Here is a 9,019-nt window from a genome sequence, read left to right as displayed (position 1 = left end):
TCTGGCACTGGAAACTTGCAGCATGTGGAGGGCAAGATGGATTCAATCAAGTATCAGGAAATCCTAGTAGAAAATTTCATGCCATCTGTGAGGAAGCTGAAGCTTGGTCGTCATTGGACTTTCCAACGGGACAATGATCCCAAGCATACTTCAAAGCCCACCAAGGCTTGGTTTCAGAAGAAGTCCTGGAAGATTCTAGAGTGGCCGTCACAATTGCCTGACCTGAACCCCATAGAAAATTTCTGGTGGTATTTGAAGAAGGCAGTTGCAGCACGCAAATCCAAGAATATTAGTGAACTGGATGCCATTGCCCGTGAGGAATGGGCTAAGATTCCTCAGGAACGCTGCCAGAAGCTGGTGTCTGGCTATGCATCACATTTGCAGCAGGTCATAACAGCAAAAGGATGCTCTACTAAGTACTAAAGACGCTTGTCCTGAAGGGGTTTAATAATTTTGAGACTGCAGTAGTCATTAAAAGTGGCATTTTGTGTTGAATTTGGAGAAACCACTTGTAATATTAGTTGTGTTGAGCTATTTAAATTGTTCTTGTTTGATTTGTTTATTGCAAGCAGCTGACAGTTTGTAAATTTTGCCAATAAACCTAATTTGCAGTGGGGGTTGAATAATTTTGATTGCAACTGTATATATATATATATATACACTACCGTTCAAAAGTTTGGGATCACCCAAACAATTTTGTGTTTTCCATGAAAAGTCACACTTATTCACCACCATATGTTGTGAAATGAATAGAAAATAGAGTCAAGACATTGACAAGGTTAGAAATAATGATTTGTATTTGAAATAAGATTTTTTTTACATCAAACTTTGCTTTCGTCAAAGAATCCTCCATTTGCAGCAATTACAGCATTGCAGACCTTTGGCATTCTAGCTGTTAATTTGTTGAGGTAATCTGGAGAAATTGCACCCCACACTTCCAGAAGCAGCTCCCACAAGTTGGATTGGTTGGATGGGCACTTCTTTGAGCAGATTGAGTTTCTGGAGCATCACATTTGTGGGGTCAATTAAACGCTCAAAATGGCCAGAAAAAGAGAACTTTCATCTGAAACTCGACAGTCTATTCTTGTTCTTAGAAATGAAGGCTATTCCATGCGAGAAATTGCTAAGAAATTGAAGATTTCCTACACCGGTGTGTACTACTCCCTTCAGAGGACAGCACAAACAGGCTCTAACCAGAGTAGAAAAAGAAGTGGGAGGCCGCGTTGCACAACTGAGCAAGAAGATAAGTACATTAGAGTCTCTAGTTTGAGAAACAGACGCCTCACAGGTCCCCAACTGGCATCTTCATTGAATAGTACCTGTTAGAGCCTGTTTGTGCTGTCCTCTGAAGGGAGTAGTACACACCGGTGTAGGAAATCTTCAATTTCTTAGCAATTTCTCGCATGGAATAGCCTTCATTTCTAAGAACAAGAATAGACTGTCGAGTTTCAGATGAAAGTTCTCTTTTTCTGGCCATTTTGAGCGTTTAATTGACCCCACAAATGTGATGCTCCAGAAACTCAATCTGCTCAAAGAAGTGCCCATCCAACCAATCCAACTTGTGGGAGCTGCTTCTGGAAGTGTGGGGTGCAATTTCTCCTGATTACCTCAACAAATTAACAGCTAGAATGCCAAAGGTCTGCAATGCTGTAATTGCTGCAAATGGAGGATTCTTTGACGAAAGCAAAGTTTGATGTAAAAAAAATCTTATTTCAAATACAAATCATTATTTCTAGCCTTGTCAATGTCTTGACTCTATTTTCTATTCATTTCACAACATATGGTGGTGAATAAGTGTGACTTTTCATGGAAAACACAAAATTGTTTGGGTGATCCCAAACTTTTGAACGGTAGTGTATATATATATATATATATATATATATATATATATATATCAATACAGATACAGGAAAAAAAGTTTTAATACATTGCTGTACAGGCCTGTTTCATGCGTCTTGCATCAATACATATACAGGAAAAAAAGGTTTAATACATTAGGCCTGTTTCGCGACGCACTAAACAGGGCTGTATGTACTGCAATGTATTAAACTTTTTTCCTGAATCTGTATTGATATTTCGCTCCTCATTAGTTGAGCACTTATAACAACACCTTTGACGGTTTAAAAAAAAACCCAAAACGCTATATATATTATATAGTGACTTTCCAAAATTGTGGAAACCAGATATTCCCATACACTAACAGAAAAGAAAATAAAGTCCCCACGAAATAGAATTTGTAATTGTTCAATTTATCCCAGCTAGTAACGTCAATAATAATTAGAAACAATTAAATACGGCAACACAGCTAATCAGCTCAAGTAAATATAACGATAAGAAGCTTTTCAGAAAACTTTGAATCGCCTTCTACAGGCTGTGTAGGTAGGTATACTATGTGTGCAAGAGACCAGATGGAAGGGGAGTAAGGCCAGGAACATCGGAGGTGGGTTCAAACTATTATATCATGGTGTGAATGAGAGGGGAAATGAGGTAGGGGTAATTCTGAAGGAACAGTATGTCAAGAGTGTGCTGGAGGTGAAGAGAGTGTCAGACAGAGTGAGGAGTATGAAGCTGGAAATCGAAGGTGTACTGATGAATGTTATCAGCGCATATGCCCTGCAAGTTGGGTGTGAGATGGAAGAGAAAGAAGAATTCTGGAGTGAGTTGGATGAAGTGGTGGAATGAACCCAAGGGGGAGAAAGTGGTGATTGGAGTGGACTTCAATGGGCATTTTGGTGAAGGAAACCGGTGATGAGGAGTTGATGGACAGGTATGGTGTCAAGGAGAGAAATGTGGAAGAACAGATGGTGGTGGATTTTGTGAAAAGGATGGAAATGGCTGTGGGGAATACATATTTCAAGAAGCAGGAGGAACACAGGGTGACATATAAGAGTGGATGAAAGTGCACACTGGTGGACTATATCTTATGTAGAGGGTGCGATCTGAAAGGGATTGGAGACTGCAAGGTGGTGACAGGGGAGAATGTAGCTAGGCAGCATTGGATGGTGGTATGTAGGATGACTTTGGAGACCAAGAAGAGGAAGAGAGTGAAGGCTGGGTCAAGGATCAAATGGTGGAAGTTGAAGAAGGAAGACTGTTATGTGGAGTTCAGGGAGGAGTTAAGACAGGCACTGGGTGGTAGTGAAAAGTTACCAGATGGCTGGGCAACCACTGCAGAAATAATGAGGGAGATGGCTAGGAAGGTACTTGGTGTGTCATCGGGATATAGAAAGGAAGACAAGGAGACTTGGTGGTGAAATGAGGAAGTACAGCAAAGTATACACAGGAAGATGTTGGCAAAGAAAAAGTGGGATAGGCAGAGAGATGAAGAAAGTAGACAAGAATACAAGGAGATGCAGTTTAAAGTGAAGCGAGAGGTGGCAAAGGCAAAGGAAAAGGAGTATGATGAGTTGGATGAGATGTTAAACTCTAAGGAAGGCGAAAAGGACTTGTACTGATTGACTAGACAGAGGGACCGAGCTGGGAAGGATGTGCAGCAGGTTAGGGCGATCAAGGATAGAGATAGAAATGTGCTGACAAGTGAGGAGTGTGTGTTGAGAAGGTGGAAGGAGTACTTTGAGGGGCTGATGAATGAAGAAAATGAGAGAGGAAGAAGGTTGGATGATGTGGCGATAGTGAAACAGGAAGTGCGGTGGATTAGCAAGGAGGAAGTGAGGGCAGCTATGAAAAGGATGAAGAGTGGAAAGGCAGTTGGTCCAGATGACATGCCTGTGGAGGCATAGAGATGTTTAGGAGAGATGGCAGTGGATTTTTTAACTAGATTGCTTAACACAATCTTAAAAAGTGAGAGGATGCCTGAGGAGTGGGGAAGAAGTATATTATACCGATTTTCAAAAATAAGGGCGATGTGCATAACTGTAGTAACTACAGAGGTATAAAGTTGATCAGCCACAGCATGAAGATATGGGAAAGAGTAATAGAAGCTAGGTTAAGAGAAGAGGTGACAATCAGCGAGCAGCAATATGGTTTCATTCCATGAAACAGCAGTACAGATGTGATGTTTGCTTTGAGAATGTTTATGGAGAAGTATAGAAAAGGCCAGAAGGAGTTAAATTGTGTCTGTGGATTTAGAGAAAGCACATGACAGGGTGCCGAGAGAGGAGATGTGGTATTGTATGAGGAAGTCGGGAGTTGCAAAGAAGTATGTAGGAGTGGTGCAGGATATGTATGAGGAAAGTGTGACAGTGGTGAGGTGTGTAGTTGGAACGACAGATGGGTTCAAAGTGGAAGTGGGATTACATCAAGGATCGGCTTTGAGTCCTTTCATGTTTGCAATGGTGATGGACAGGTTGACAGACGAGATCAGACAGGAGTCTCCGTGGACCATGATGTTTGCAGATGACATTGTGATCTGTAGCGAGAGTAGGGAGCAGGTGGAGGAGAGCCTGGAGAGGTGGAGGTATGCACTGGAGAGAAGAGGAATGGAAGTCAGTAGGAGCAAGACGGAATATATATGTGTGAATGAGAGGGAGGACAGTGGAATGGTGAGGATGCAAGGAGTAGAGGTGATGAAGGCGTATGAGTTTATATACTTGGGGTCAACTGTCTGAAGTAACGGGGAGTGCAGAAGAGAGGTGAAGAAGAGAGTGCAGGCAGGGTGGAGTGGGTGGAGAAGAGTGTCAGGAGTTATTTGTGACAGAAGGGTACCAGCAAGAGTGAAAGGGAAGGTTTACAGGATGGTTGTGAGACCAGCTATGTTATATGGTTTGGAGACCGTGGCACTGACAAAAAGATAGGAGGCGGAGCTGGAGGTGGTAGAGTTGAAGATGCTAAGATTTTCACTGGGAGTAACGAAGAAGGACAGGATTAGGAACGAGTATATTAGGGGGACAGCTCAGGTTGGATGGCTAGAGTCAAAGCAAGAGAGGCAAGATTGAGATTGCTTGGACATGTTTGGAGGAGAGATGCTGGGTATATTGGGAGAAGGATGCTGAATATGGAGCTGCCGGGGAAGAGGAAAAGAGGAAGGCCAAAGAAGTGGTTTATGGATTTGGTGAGAGAGGACATGCAGGTGGCTGGTGTGACAGAAGAAGATGCAGAGGACAGGAAGAGATGGAAATGGATGGTCCGCTGTGGCGACTCCTAACGGGAGCAGCCAGAAGTAGTAGTAGTACAGGCTGTATAACTCTGTTACGTGATGTTCCAATGGTCATGTGCGTTCTGCATACAAACAAAGGTAGCAATTTGTTTAAATGATCTGATAAAGGTTTCTATCTGTTCACACAGGGAAATATAAAGAGCATGGATCCACTTGAAGGCTTTGAGATCTACATCCCCAAAGAGTCTGAAGTGAAAACCATTCGTCTTTGGAGTTTGCCATTATCCATCTTGAAAAAAATGGGACTTTCACGATCCAAAAATCTCAAAGCATCTCCAAAAGGCATATCGATTTCTCCAGTGGTCATAAGGAAGACAGCTCTACCACCAGCCCATCATGTAGAAGATGGCGTTCAGGAGAGAAAACTTCCCGCGGGGAAGCCTGTGGTCCAGATGCCTTTTGTTACTTCTAGTACAGCGGCCTTAAAGGTGCTCAGCTGCTTCCTGCCAAGCCAACAAACCTCTGGCCAAAGTGAACACATTTCTATGTTCCCTCACGGCTCCCTGCCTGACCCCATCCAGAATGCAGTCATTATCTACAATGGCAAGATCTACCTGTCCATCAGGATGCCCATGCAAGTCATAAGTACAGGAGAGACACATTACTATAATCCAGATGCGTCTACCAACGCCAACCACTATGTACGGACAGTCCAGAGTAATTCACTGTCTCCTGCACCAGCCTCTTTTTCCTGTGGGCGCCAGAAGATGGTAAGACGTCTCTCACTTTCTTGGTCCCCTGGCAGGTTGACATTATCTACATGAATAGAGACCTTTTTACAGTAGATAGAGCAAACAGGGAAGACTTGTTTTAAATTTTTTATCCCACCCTCTGCCATATTGGTTGACACAGACAATATCCAGACTTTGGAAGCATGATAGTTATCTTTGAACTTTATTTATATTAATGAATAAAATTCTAAACAAAACTGTCAATGCACTGACCAGAAAGACTTACAGGGTATTTTTAAATTTAAAATACCATCCTGGTAAGTAAAGTATGTTGTGTGAACAGTCACTTTGTAAAACAGTTCTCATCAGACTTATAAATCCCCAAGTGAGGATATCCGGGTAGCGTAGCGGTCTATTCCGTTGCCTACCAACACGGGGATCACCGATTCAAATCCCCGTGTTACTTCCAGTTTAGTCAGGCGTCCCTACAGACACAATTGGCCATGTCTGCGGGTGAGAAGCTGGATGTGGGTATGTGTCCTGGTTGTTGCACTAGCGCTTCCTCTGGTCGGTCGGGGCGCCTGTTCGGGGGGAGGAGGGGGAACTGGGGGCAATAGTGTGATCCTCCCACGCGCTACGTCTCCCTGGTGAAACCCCTCACTGTCAGGTGAAAAGAAGTGGCTGGCAACTCCACATGTATTGGAGGAGCCTTGTGGTAGTCTGCAGCCCTCCCCAGATCAGCAGAGGGGGTGAAGCAGTGAACGGGACGGCTCGGAAGAGTGGGGTAATTGGCTGGATGCAATTAGGGAGAAAAAGGGGGGGGGAAATCCCCAAGTGAGCAATGAGCATAGGGGTGCTTGGTCAAGGGTTTTATCTATAAAAGAAGCGGGGGTCATAGATCAGCTGATTACAGATTAATACAGCGTTTCTCAAAGTGTGTGCCCCCCCCGGCACAGAGGCATGACGGGGGGGGGGGGCGTGACTGGGGCGGGATGTAGTGCGGAACTACTGTTTTGACGTTGGAATCTTTTTCACGGTGGAACAATCAACAAAATGTGCTTTCATGAGAGAGTCTGTAGGTTCACAGAATGGAGAGATATTTGACAGGGACGAAAAGAATGACAGGCGATGCTTTCGGGACAAACAAGACCAAGTGCTTAGCTGATGGTAATCAACCATAATCCAAGTTAAGAAAATATGACGAAGCCTATCTTGCTCTTGGGTTTACAGTGAATGTGGTGGGAAGTGAGGTGAGACCAGTGTGTATTTTATGTCTGAAAAATGGCAGCTAGTAGTATGGAACCAAACAAATTAAGAGAGACATTACACCCCAGCCATGTCAATAAGCCACTCGAGTTCTTTCAGAGAAAACTTGGTACATACCGTCAGCAGGATCATTGCTTTGTAAAAGCTGCATCCGTGAACAACAAAGCACTAATGGCATTATACAAAGTCACATTCAGAATTGCCCAGTCCCTGTGCAAGAAACCATACCTAATGGCAGAGGAGCTCATACTTCCCACAGCTTTAGATATGGTGTCAACAGGGACTTCCGGTTTGACTATTGGTGGCGTAGGTTACAAGCCGGGAGAGCTCTGTTGAAATCCTGGCTAAATTTTGCTGAAACGTACTGTACTTCCACAACTACTTTGTGTAAATATTTGCGAAAGACTACCAAAGATAGGGAAACCAAACAAAAAGCATAACCAACAGGCAAAGGATGATAATGATGACATTAACTGCAGTTAATGTCGTCATTATCGTCCTTTGCCTGTTGATGAAGCACAAACTGCCAAACTAGCGCTGTGGAAGCTAGTAACTCGCCGCTAACCTTAATGGACATGGAGAAGCTGCTGAAGGCCATGGAAGAATGTATCATGTCCAAACTACTGTCCAACTCTCTGCTGATTGTGAAATTACTGATCGACACGACCAGACAATTGTACAAATGGAAACGACGCTCAATGACATGCATCTCTCATCTCATCTCATCTCATCTCATCTCATCTCATCTCATCTCATCTCATCTCATCTCATCTCATCTCATCTCATCTCATCTCATCTCATCTTCAGCCGCTTTTCCAGGGTCGGGTCGTGGTGGCAGCAAGCTTAGTAGGGCACTCCAGGTGCCCCTCTCCCTAGCAACGCCCTCCAGCTCCTCCTGGGGTATCCTAAGGCGTTCCCAGGTCAGATTGGACATGTAGTCCCTCCAGCGAGTTCTGGGTCTACCCCGGGGTCTCCTCCCAGTTGGCCGTGCCCGGTAAACCTCCAAAGGAAGGCGCCCAGGAGGCATCCTAATCAGATGCCCGAACCATCTCAACTGGCTCCTTTCAATGTGAAGGAGCAGCGGCTCTACTCCGAGCTCCTTCCGGATGTCTGAGCCCAGACACCCTATGGAGGAAACTCATTTCAGCCACTTTTAACCGCGATCTCACCCTTTCGGTCACTACCAAAGCTCATGACCATAGGTGAGGGTTGGAACGAAGATTGACTGGTAAATTGAGAGCTTTGCCTTCCGGCTCAGCTCCTTCTTTGCCGCAACGGTCCGGTACAACGTCATCATTACTGCTGATGCTGCACCAATCCGCCTGTCAATCTCCCGCTCCATCCTACCATCACTCGTGAACAAGACCCTGAGATAATTGAACTCCTTCACTTGAGACAACAACTCATCCCCAATCTGGAGGGAGCAATCCACCATATTCCGGTAGAGAACCATGGCCTCAGACTTGGAGATGGTGACTCTCATCCCAGCCATTTCACATTCAGCTGCAAACCGCCCCAGTGCGCGCCAGAGGTCACGTTCTGATGAAGCCAACAAAACCACATCATCTGCGAAGAGCAGAGATGCAATTCTGAGGTTCCCAAAACGGACACACTCCTCACCTTGGCTGCATCTTGAGATCCTGTCCATAAATATCAAAAACAGAATCGGAGACAAGGGACAACCTTGGTGGAGCCCGACACCCACTGAAAACGTGTTTGACTTTGTGCCAAGCATGTGGACACAGCTCTCACTTTGGTTATACAAGGACCGGATGGCTTGTAGCAACTGCCCCGGTACCCCATACTCCCGCAGTACTCCCCACAGAGTGCCCCGTGGTACACGGTCGTAAGCTTTCTCCAAGTTCACAAAACACATGTAGACTGGTTGGTCAAACTCCTGTGCCCCCCTCAGCACTTCCACAAGGGTAAAGAATCGGTCTGTTGTTCCACGGCCACGACGGAATCC

The sequence above is a fragment of the Lampris incognitus genome, chromosome 1 (genome assembly GCF_029633865.1).
Source record: "Lampris incognitus isolate fLamInc1 chromosome 1, fLamInc1.hap2, whole genome shotgun sequence".
Classification (NCBI taxonomy): Eukaryota; Metazoa; Chordata; class Actinopteri; order Lampriformes; family Lampridae; genus Lampris; species Lampris incognitus.
The sequence above is the reverse complement of the archived record's forward strand: the minus strand, read 5'-3'. Positions refer to the sequence as shown.